Source organism: Anabrus simplex, chromosome 9 (assembly GCF_040414725.1).
Source record: "Anabrus simplex isolate iqAnaSimp1 chromosome 9, ASM4041472v1, whole genome shotgun sequence".
Classification (NCBI taxonomy): Eukaryota; Metazoa; Arthropoda; class Insecta; order Orthoptera; family Tettigoniidae; genus Anabrus; species Anabrus simplex.
Window position 1 is genome coordinate 2,837,893 of NC_090273.1, and position 12,850 is coordinate 2,850,742.

A 12,850-nucleotide genomic window follows, 5' to 3' on the forward strand; every position below is an offset into this window, starting at 1 on the left:
TACCTTGCAGCTGAAAGGCGACAGACCCACCACTGAACGTACCTCCTTCTTGCCAGAAACTAGTTGTGGAGATATTTCCTTGCTTTCAAGTCGATCAAAGATACAATTGCAGAATGGAAAAACCACTTAAAGAGAGCACTACCCCAGGTGGTAGCTCGGAAGGTAAATCCACCATTGCGTTATGCAATGCATCGGGACCTAGGGTTCTGGGGAGTCCCAACATTTGCAATAAGGATGAGTCGGAGCGTCCTTGGAATCCTTCCACACTGGAGATTGAACAGAAGTATTACAGCATGAATAAGGCTAATGCGTGGAAGAAAGAAAACATCCTGAAGTTTGCCACATAGAATGTACGAGGTATAGCTCATAAAAAGGAACAGCTAGACGACATTTTGGCAAAAAATGAAATCTCAATTGCCGTAATATCAGAGACCAAAAAGAAACTACAAGGTACAAAACAGACGCAAAATTACCTACAATTTTACGCTTATGTAACTTCCGAAAGTAGAGCACAAGAAGGAATATGATTATGATACATAAACGGTTAAATCTCCCATTACAGATTACAACTTCTGGAATAGAGATACGTATGAAAATTTCCAGGGGATTCCTGTCTGTAATTGGAGTATATGCCTCAGTAGAAGATGAAGAGAAAAATGAAGATTTCTACAACAAACAGCAAAAGGTTTTGAATAAAATTAACAGGAATGATTATCTCTTACTGGTGGGGGACGTCAATGCAAGAGTAGGTAATGCGAAAGTAGGACAGTCAATAAGCACATTTGGTGAACAAGTCTGTAACAACAACGGGATTAGATAAGTAGACTTCTCCACGTACAATCAATTGAAGGTATTGAATGGTTTTTTCAATCACAGAGACAGCCATAAATACACATGGGAGGCAAGAGGCACGAAATCAATACTAGGTTATGCTATGTGCAATATCAAACTAGCAGAGTTGGTTTTACATACAAGAGTTTTTCGAGGCCCAAAATTAGAAACAGATCACTACCTAATAATTTGTCTCTTTAGAATAAAACCTCGATGGCACAGCAAGATGAAGAAATCAACAAAATCAAATGCAATCTCTCTCCACAAAGTACAACTTCTTCATGATCCTAGTATTAGATGGCTCTACCAACAACGACTAGCTGAATTAACGCAATCAAATCCAACGTTGGAAAATGATGAAGAGGAATGGAAACACCTAACAACCAATTTAAAACAAGCAGGCAAAGAAAGCCTTGGCACCAAAACAAAATGGCAGAGGAACAGGGGACTCAGAATATCGGATGAAAACATTACAGAAATGATCAAAGACAAACAGAAGGCCTACAGGAAGTACTTACGTACAAAGAAAGATGAGGATAAAATAAAATACCAAAGAAAGCGAGCAATTGCAAAGAGAGAAGTGCGCAAATACCATAGGAAGAACGGGGAAGAATTTGTATCCCATTTAGAAAATGGCATAACCAGATATCAACCACAGACTTACGAAATAAAAAAAATTAAAATAGAGAAACTAAAGACAAACTCAGAATCAACACAATCTCCTGCAACACTTGGTCAAATCACTTTCAAAATTTATGGTCACAGAATGTCTCACTTATTCAGACACTTCACTCAGACAATCCACACATCGAACGCATTACAATGGCAGAACTAGTTGCAGTCCTAAAAAACACTAAAGTGCAATAAATCACCAGGGGAAGATGCTTTAAATATAGAGTTATTCAAATATTCATGCGAATCGTTGCAAGAAAGATTCACCCAGTTCCTAAATAGAATTTGGAAAGAAGAAAACCCACCTGAAATCTGGAATAAAGCAATAGTTATACCCATTTTCAAGAAACGTGACAAAAATTATTGTGAAAACTACAGAGGCACGTGCTTATTAAATTCTGGTTATAAAGTATAGGCAAACGTAATTAAAAATAAACAGTACAAACACTATGAGAACATTCTGGGAGATCTACAATTCGGCATTATAAAGGGAAGATGCGTCTGCGATGGCTATTTCACAATGAAAATCCTTCTAGAAAAACACACGGAATTTGATGTAGAAACATTATTGCCTTTGTGGACTTCAAAAAAGGTTTCGACATATTAAACCGCAATAACTTTCTTAATATTTTAATATCCGACCACACCCCACAGCAGATGGTACATGACATAAATAACCTTTACAAACATAATCTGATATCCGTAAAGGTCAACGATAAATTATCAGAGTGGAAAACAATAAACACAGGAGTACGACAGGGTTGCGGACTTTCCCCTCTCCTGTTCATAATCTATATGAATGCTCTGATACGAGAATTTAGAGAAATAAGACATGGATCCATCCGCATTAACAAAATCTACAGCTGGACACAATATTATTTGCAGATGACTTACGGCTGGTCGCCACCTCAGAAGATGATTTACAGGGTTCATTGTATAACATAAACCTAGTCTGTCTCAGAAAAGTACTCAATGGAAATATCCCCTGAGAAAAATAAGATAATGGCTTTCTGTGGCAAGGAACCAGTAAGAAGCAATATTTGCTCAAATAATAACATTTTGGAAGGAGTAAATGGTTTGTACCTCGGCTACAAAGTGTCTTTCTTTGAAGAACAGGACGTACCCTAGAAAATGTCTGAGAATAATCAATATAGTTTTTAGACCATCATTAGTTCAAGAACACATAAGTATCTACAAAACCTTGGCAAGACCTGTTCTTTGCTATGGAAATAAAGCATGGACCCTGAGGAAATGCGTTGAGAGAAGAATAACTACAGCTGAAATGAAATACATGCGGAGAATAGCAGGTGTCACTAAGTGGGAACCCAAAAGAAATACAGAAGTGCTGAGTGATCTTTAAAGCAGACCTATACTGGAATACATTTGTGAATACCAGAGAAATTGGCAATGAACACCTAAACAGGATGGACAGAAGCAGTCATAAACTAATGCCCCGGTGGGAAAAGATCCCCTGGATGTCCGAGGAGGAGATGGGGTGAAAATGCAAATCTTTGTATAGACCGTAACAGTTCTTCTATATGACTAATACATGAAAGGATAATGATGATGATAATATTTCCTGCATCACCGACTTCGTACGCCTGCACTCCGTTACTTTCGTTTTGGAGTTATTTATTTTCATCTTGTACTCCTCACCCAAGTCTCCGTCCATACCATACATCAACTTCTTGAGATCTTCTGCAATCTCAGATAAAATAACAATAGCATCGATAAATCTCAGGGTTTTGATTTCCTTCCCTTGGATTTTGATTCCCTTTCGAAATTCTTCTTTGATTTCTTTTCTTGCCTGATCTATATAAACATTGAAAAGGAGGGGCAAACTCTCTTATCGATTTCTGCTCCTTTTTCATAGCCCTCGATACTTATCACTGAAGACCGTGTTTTATATAGATTGTAGATAATTCTTCTTTCTCGGTATCTGATCCCGATCACCTTCAGAATCCCAAACAGCCTGGTCCAATCAACATTTTCGAATGTATTTTCTAGATCTTCAAACGTCATGTATGTGGGCTTTCCCTTCTTAATTTGATCCACAAGATCAGGCGTAAAGTCAGGATTGTTTCGCGTGTTCCTACATTTATTCTGAAGCCAAACTGATCTTCTTCCAACTCAGTTTTAAATTGCCTTTCCATTCTTCTGTAAATAATACGTAGTAGAATTTTGCAGGCATGATATACTAAACTCATGGTTCAGTAGTTTTCATACTGGTCAGCACCGGGTTTCTTGAAAATAGATATAACAATTGTACCGTTTCATTGAGTGATTACGTCAAAGCGAGATGTTACAACAACAACATTTGCCATACAACGCGATAAAATGTCAAAGATTACGTAGTAGAAGAATGTATTTAAAAAATACATATATACGGAACCAAATAAGCCGTGAATATGTCGAGAGAAATTCAGACATAACGATTCAAGTAGGCCACGATTTGGAAACAAGACGATCAAACCTATAGGATCAACGCGGCCGTGACTAAGAAAAAGTAGATTTTTTTAATTGTTGGACCAGCAAGTGAACAATCGCTAAAAAAGTACGACGAGCATCGGAACGAAGTTACACGCAAGGATCAAGACAAGAAGAAGAGAAAGGTTGTTTTCGAGGGAATATTTGATGATTATTTGTATGAAGAATTAAGAATATCAAGATATTACGCCTACTCTCGAATAAACAACAAGATTCCCAAGCGTAAGAAAATAAAAAAACTAAGAAGAAGGGAAGAGATAATAATGACTGAAACCGTGGTTCGAATCCGTAGTTGTCAAGCACTACTTAGAAAGAAATCAGACTCCACCAATTCAAATCAGATCTACGTCAAACTAGAGATCATTTAAAGCATTGCATCTAATTGTGATGGGAGACTGGAATACAATGGTGGGTCCACCGTACACGCGCGGACAAACATGAAACGTACATATATAAGTAGGTAAGGAAGGACGGATCCAGATCACCTCAGCCTCTGCGCAAGCGCGGGCGCCACCGCCCCCCGCGGGTGCCTCGCCCTGTCCAGGCAAAGTGTGTGCGGAATGTTAACTACACACTGGGAGGTCTTTATGTAAGAGGCAATTATTTCTTGAAGGTTATTGTTGTGGGCGAGGTGTAGTGACCGTGGGGTGACTGGATTTGCTTTAAAGTTCACTTCCTAGAGAAAGGCGAACATGATGTTAGTTTATGCAAGAAGCAACTTGTTCTCTACTGAAGGCCTCCCCTACTGTGGGCGAGGGTAAAAAAATAACGAGAGATGCAGTGCAGCTGTTAATAGGCAAGATCTGCTTTGCAGCTTGTTGAAGGTAATCTTCGCGCGAAAGGTGAACAGAATGTTTATGGCGAGTTGTAATTTTGAGTGAAGATGGTGGCAGGAGCAGAGCATGGCATGCTAACTATCATCTAGTTGGAAGAGGAATTTCTTAATTAATAATGTTGTTTGCTTTACGTCCCACTAACTACTCTTTTACGGTTTTCGGAGACGCCGAGGTGCCGGAATTTAGTACCGCAGGAGTCCTTTTTACGTGCCAGTAAATCTACCGATCGAGGCTGACGTATTTGAGCACCTTCAAATACCACCGGACTGAGCCAGGGTCGAACCTGCCAAGTTGGGGTGAGAAGGCCACCGGCTTAACCGTCTGAGTCACTCAGCCCGGCAGAGAACTTTCTTTCTTCTTCAGTAAGTGAGTTTAAGTTTACTTAGTTTGTTATTTGTAAAAGCAATACCATTTTCAACAGAAATTAAATAGCAACCTCAGTTTCATCAGTCAGTCGCCCGGGTGGCTTATCCTTTTCTTAAATGATCGCAAAGAATTTGGAAAATTATTGAACATTTCCCTGGGTAAGTTATTCCAATCCCTAACTCCCCTTCCTATAAATGAATATTTGCCCCAATTTGTCCTCTTGAATTCCAACTTTATTTTCATACTGTGATCTTTCCTGCTTTTAAAGACGCCACTCAAACTTATTTGTCTACTAATGTCATCCCACGCCATCTCTCCACAAACAGCTCGGAACATACCACTTAGACGAGCAGCTCGTCTCCTTTCTACCAAGTCTTCCCAGCCCAAACTTTGCAACAAATTTGTAACGCTACTCTTTTGTCGGAAATCACCCAGAACAAATCGAGCTTCTTTTCTTTGGATTTATCCAGTTCTTGAATCAAGTAATCCTGGTGAGGGTCCCATACACAGGAACCATACTCTACTTGGGGTCTTACCAGAGACTTATACGCCCTCTCCTTTACATCCTTACTATAACCCCCAAATACCCTCATAACCATGTGCAGAGATCTGTACCCTTTATTAACAATCATATTTATGTGATAACCCCGATGAAGGTCTTTTCTTATATTAATACCTAGGTACTTCAACGATCCCAAAAAGGATCTTTCACCCCATCAACGCAGTAAGGAAAAATGAGAGGACTTTTCGTATTTGTGAAACTCACAACCTGACTTTTAACACCGTTTATCATCATACCATTGCCCACCGTTCATCTCAAAACACTATCGAGGTCACCCTGCAGCCGCTCACAATCTTGTAACTTATTTATTACTCTGTACAGAATAATACCATCTGCATCTGATTCCACTTCTTTACACATATCACTGATATATGTAAGAAAACATAAAGGTCCAATAATACTGCCCTGCGAAATTCCCCTCTTAATTATTACAGGGTCAGATAAAGTTTCGCCTACTCTAATTCTCGAGTTCTATTTTCTAGAAATATATCCACCCATTCAGTAACTCTTCTTACCAGTCCAATAGCACTCACTTTGCCAGTAGTCTTCCATGATCTACCCTATCAAAAGCCTTATGTAGGTCAATCGCAATACAGCCCATTTGGCCTCCTGAATCCAGGATATCTGCTATATCTTGTTGAAATCCTACAAGCTGAGCTTCAGTGGAATAACCTTTCCTAAACCCAAACTACCTTCTGTCAAACCAGTTATTAATTCCGCAGACATGTCTAATTCAATCAGAAAGACAGCTTACATGCAATGCATGTCAAACTGAGTGGCCTGTAATTTTCAGCTTTATGCCTATCACCCTTTCCTTTATATACAGGGGCTACTATAGCAACTCTCCTTTCATTTGGTATAGCTCCTTCGCCTAAACAATAATCAAATAAGTATTTCAGATATGGTACTCTATCCCAACCAATTGCCTTTAGTATATCCCCAGAAATCTTATCAATTCCACCTGCTATTCTAGTTTTCAACTTTTGTATCTAACTGTAAATGTCATTGTTATCATAGGTAAATTTTAATACTTATTTAGTATTAGTCACCTTCCCTATCTGGACATTATCCTTGTAACCAACAATTTTTACATACTGCTGACTGAATACTTCTGCCTTTTGAAGATCTTCGCATACACACTCCCCTTGTTCATTAATAATTCGTAGAATGTCCTTCTTTGAACCTGTTTCTGCCTTAAAGTACCTATATATACGCTTCCATTTTTCACTAAAATTTGTATGACAACCAATTATGCTTGCCATCGTGTTATCCTTAGCTGACTTCTTTGCTAGATTCAATTTTCTAGTAAGTTCCTTCAATTTCTCCTAACTTCCACAGCCATTTGTAACTCTATTTCATTCCGACCTGCACCTCCCTCTTAGTCTCTTTACTTCTCTGTTATAATATAATGGTTTATACCATTCCTTACCACCTTTAAAAGAACAAACCTATTTTCACATTCCTCAACAATTGCTTTAAACCCATCCCAGAGTCTGTTTACATCTTTATTTACCATTTTCCATCGATCATACTTACTTTTTAAAAACTCCCTCACGCCTGTTTTATGAACCATATGGTACTGCTAATAGTCCTAATTTTAATACCTTCCTTTCTTTCACATTTATTTCTAACTACGACAGAAACAACTTCGTGATCACTAATACCATCTATTACTTCGGTTTCTATATAAAGTTCATCTGGTTTTATCAACACCACAACCAAAATATTCTTCCCTCTCGTTGGTTCCATCACTTTCTGAGTCAGCTGCCCTTCCAGTATGAACTTATTTGCCATTTGTTGGTCATGCTTCCTGTCGTTCTCATTACCTTCCCACTTGACATTTGGTAAATTGAGATCACCTGCTACTAACACATTCCTTTCCATATCATTTCCAACATAGCTGATTATCTTATCAAATAATTCTGAATCAGCGTCAGCGCTAACCTTTCCCAGTCTGTACACTCCAAGGACATAAAGTTGCCTACTATCTTTAGAGATGCGCCTTACACCCAGAATTTCATGTTTTTCATCCTTAACTTTTCGTAGCTTACAAATTCTTCTTTCACCAGAATGAATACTCCCCCTCCTACCTTCCCTATCCTAACTCTGCGATACACCCTCCAGTTCCGTGAGAAAATTTCTGCATCCATTATATCATTTCTCAGCCATGATTCAATTCCTATTACAATATCTGGTAAGCATATATCTATTAAATTACGTAATTCTATTCCTTTTTTTTTGCTTGGTGGTGGAAAGGAATGGACTTTAAATGGGATAATTTTTACAAAACGTTCTTAGAAAAGCAAAGAAGCATCCACATTGAAACAAACATATTCAGAATGAAGAGAAATTCCGTTTACTTGAGGGGCCTAGGATAGAATGTTCTTTATCTGAAGGTGCAAGAATTCAAGCCGTTGAAACAAAACAAAGTCGTAGAACTAAATCGGCTTGTTGTTGAGAAACTTGATATTGTGCATTTTTTTTGGGAAATGGGAGCTTTTGAAGGTCATTTTGAAGGGGAAGACTCGCTCAACAGGGGAATTACCTGGAGTTGTTAGATCTTCTTTCAAAACAAGAAGAGTGCATTTGAGATCATCTCCAGTCCACGTCGGGCTTTTAATAATAATAATAATAATAATAATAATAATAATAATAATAATAATAATAATAATAATAATAATAATAATAATAATAATAATAATAATAATGTTATTTGCTTTACGTCCCATCAACTAATTTTATGGTATTTGGAGACGCCGAGGTGCCGGAATTTTGTCCTGCAGGAGATCTTTTACGTGCCAGTAAATCTACCGACACAAGCCTGACATATTTCAGCACCTTCAAAATACCACCGAGTCATTTCGATGTTGAATAACGTGCCTGGGTGGCATAGACTTGGTAATATCTTACCCTTGAAGGCGTTTAATGTACTCGGTGTTTTGAATGCGGATTGATCGATGATTCTCCGATTGCCTTACGTATATTTTGCAGTCTTTAATCCACACAAATTTATAACCATGTCCCTTCAGGTCCCTCGCCAGTTTATGTAGGTATTTATTTGGTAGGTGTCAGGCTTTCGTTTATGCATCGCCCTCTACTATGACTGCTCTAATACGTCTTCTCATTCGCCCAGTCACAAATGTAAACGAGCGAACACGGTGTAGTTACCAGTTCAGGCGCTTGGAGCGCTGAGGAGCTGGCATTAATCTGCTTGACGAAACACACTCAGTGATCATTTCTAAGAATGCTGGTGTAATTTGAGCCTGTGTTTACCTTATTTGGATGTTTCTATGGTCGTGAACCGTCTTAATGTGTATGCACATAATATTGTTTACTTATGTGTGCCTTAATGTAAGACGAAAAGCAAATCGGGGAGTGGGATTTCGTTTCACGAATTTCCTCTCAACGAGCATTTACGTCATAAATGGCTAAATGTAATTTCAAGAAAGGATCTCTCGCCGAATTTCAATTCGAGATCATCGAAACTATATGTTTGCCACACCGAATAAATCCACACTTTCACGCTACGAAGGAGATATAAACTGCGAGACTGGAATAACACTCTTAGAAAAGGGGCGCGTCTTAGCGGAAAGTCAGTGCCTAAATGAAGCAGAGAGATTGTGATTGTTGGTAGTTCATCGAACAGCAGATGTTATATGACAAGAAACTCAACACCTTCTTTCAACACAGAGGTGTTTCATTCCACGTTGAGCGACTAAAAACTACTCAAAATGAATGTTATGCAAGCGAAAGTAGAAGTCGAATGATCCTAGTCAATAACGTTTTTTGTTTTATAATTTCTGCCATGACTACAAAATAAAGGTTACGGTAGCATTTTTATTCTTTAAGAGGCTGTTAGGTACAGAGCTACATACTTTAACACTAAAAACAATGAAGGAAGTCGAAGCTTGCGGTTTTTTCGTGTTGCGAATTGTGTGTGATAATCATAAGACTAATGTTAGCAGGATAAGAAGAATGTCTTCTTCAAAACATATTAAACCGAAAATCTGTCATCCTGTTGACAGTGAAATGCCTCTTCTTGCTTTCGACAAGTGTCACATTCTGAAAAGTAAAAAAATTCTTTACTAAAAAATCTATGTTTGATGGTTCCCAGGATATAAATAGTAATTTTATCGAGAAACTGTATCAGATGCAATCAAATGAAACTGTGAAACCGGTTCAATATTCTTACATGCAAAAACATCGAGCCGTCTAAGTTTAAGAAAATGAATGTGCGGCGCGAAAAAGATATTTTCGCGACGGAAGTAATAACAGCCCTAGAATATTTAAAAGACCATATGCAGATATGCACGATTTTTTGAATGCAGGCACCACTGTCAAATACATGTTATCCATAAATGTTGATTAAACATACGTGTCAGTCTCACAAATGTAGCAACATTGCAGCCGGACAAGATTCTTGATTCTTTTGACAAGACCAGCATGTTCAACAGTGCTAATGGACTTGATTGTGAAAGAGATTAAAACAGCAGGCTCCAGTACCCATCTGATTTGCAACTGTGTATTTTGAAAGTTATTCATGATTTTGTATTGAAAGCACAACCATTTGTGCATAAAAATCCTGTGTCGTCTGTGAGTGACTATTTAGTGCCTGTGTTGCGTGATTTTCCTCACTTCAGTTGTCATGAAATCGGACATTCATAGTTACTGAGTGAAGTTATTTGCGAGTGTGCTATTCCTGTATTCTTAAATGACATAGCCACAAAAATAACATAGATCTTTGAAATATTTGAACGCGAAACACTTAAACAGATAAGTGTGTGAAATTATTTTTTCTACAGTATTTACGAATGGTTCATCGAAAGGGGGGTAGCAGCCTTTCGGTAGTTGCAAGGGCGGCGGTCTAGACGATTGACTGATGCGGCCTTGTAATAATACTCAACATGGTTTAGCTGTGTTGATACTGCTACACGGCTGAAAGCAACGGGCAACTACAACTGTAACTACCTCCCGAGGACATGCAGCTCTCTCTGTATGAATGATGTACTGATGATGGCTTCCTCCCGGGTAAAATATTCCGGAGGTAATCTAGTCCCCCATTCGGATCTCCGGGTGGGGACTACACGAGAGGGGGCGATCATCAGGAAGATGGATACTGACATTCTGCGAGTCGGAGCGTGGAATGTTAGAACTTTGAATCGTTGTGGTAGGTTAGAGAATCTGAAAAGGGGGATGGATAGGCTAAAGTTAGATGTAGTTGGTATAAGTGAAGTACGTTGGCAGGAAGAACAGGATTTTTGGTCAGGCGACTACCGAATTATCAACACGAAATCAAACAGGGGAAATGCGGGAGTTGGTTTAATAATGAATAAGAAAATAGGGCAGCGGATAAGCTACTACGACCAGCATAGTGAAAGAATTATTGTCGCCAAGATAGACACCAAACCAATGCCCACCACAATAGTGCAGGTCTATATGCATACTAGTTCAGCGGATGATGAAGAAATTGAAAGAATATATGAGGAGATAGAAGATTTAATACAGTATGTCAAAGGTGACAAGAATCTAATTGTGATGGGAGACTGGAATGCAGTGGTAGGCCAAGGAAGAGAAGGTAGCACAGTAGGAGAATTTGGATTGGGACAAAGAAACGAAAGAGGAAGTCGGCTGGTTGAATTCTGCACTGATCATAATTTAGTCCTCGCCAATACTTAGTTCAAACACCACAAACGACGGCTGTATACGTGGACGAGACCTGGAGACACTGGAAGGTATCAAATAGACTTCATTATGATTAGGCAGAGATTCAGAAACCAGGTGTTGGATTGCAAAACTTTCCCAGGAGCAGACGTGGACTCTGACCACAACTTGTTGGTCATGAAATGCCATCTGAAGTTGAAGAAATTGAAGAAAGGAAAGAATGCAAAAAGATGGGATCTAGACAAGTTGAAAGAAAAGAGTGTGAGGGATTGTTTCAAGGAACATGTTGCACAAGGACTAAATGAAAAGGCCGAAGGAAACACAGTAGAGGAAGAGTGGAGAGTCATCAAAAATGAAGTCAGTAGGGCTGCTGAAGAAATGTTAGGAAGGAATAAAAGATCAACTAAGAATCAGTGGATAACTCAGGAGATACTAGACCTGATTGATGAACGACGAAAACACAAGACTGCTAGAAATGAAGAGGGCAGAAAAGAATACAGGCGATTAAAGAATGAAGTGGATAGAAAGTACAAGGTAGCTAAGGAAGAATGGCTGAAGGAGAAGTGCAAGGATGTCGAAGGCTGTATGGTCCTGGGAAAGGTAGATGCTGCGTACAGGAAAATCAAGGAAACCTTTGGAGAAAGGAAATCTAGGTGCATGAATATTAAGAGCTCAGATGGAAAGCCACTTCCAGGGAAAGAAGACAAAGCAGAAAGATGGCACGAGCATATCCAACAGTTGTATCAAGGTAACGATGTAGATAATTCGGTTCTGGAACATGAAGAGGCTGTTGATGCTGATGAAATGGGAGACCCAATTTTGAGGTCAGAGTTTGACAGAGCTGTGAGTGACCTAAATAGGAACAAGGCACCTGGAATTGATGATATTCCCTCTGAATTACTGACTGCCTTAGGAGAAACCAGCATGGTAAGGTTATTTCATTTAGTGTGCCAGATGTATGAGACAGGAGAAGTCCCATCCGATTTTCGGCAGAATGTTGTTATACCTGTTCCCAAGAAAGCCGGTGCTGACAGGTGTGAAAACTACCGCACCATTAGTTTATTATCTCATGCCTGCAAAATTTTAACACGTATTATTTACAGAAGAATGGAAAAACAAGTTGAAGCTGAGTTGGGAGAAGATCAATTTCGCTTCAGAAGAAATGTAGGAACACGTGAAGCAATCCTGACTTTACGTCTGATCTTAGAGGATCGAATCAAGAAGGACAAGCCCACGTATATGGCATTCGTAGATCTAGAAAAGGCATTCGATAATGTTGATTGGACCAGGCTATTTATGATTCTGAAGATGATAGGGATCAGATACCGAGAACGAAGAATTATCTACAACCTGTATAAAAATCAGTCTGCAGTGATAAGAATCGAGAGCTTTGAAAAAGAAGCAGCAATCCAGAAAGGAGTGAGGCAAGGCTGCA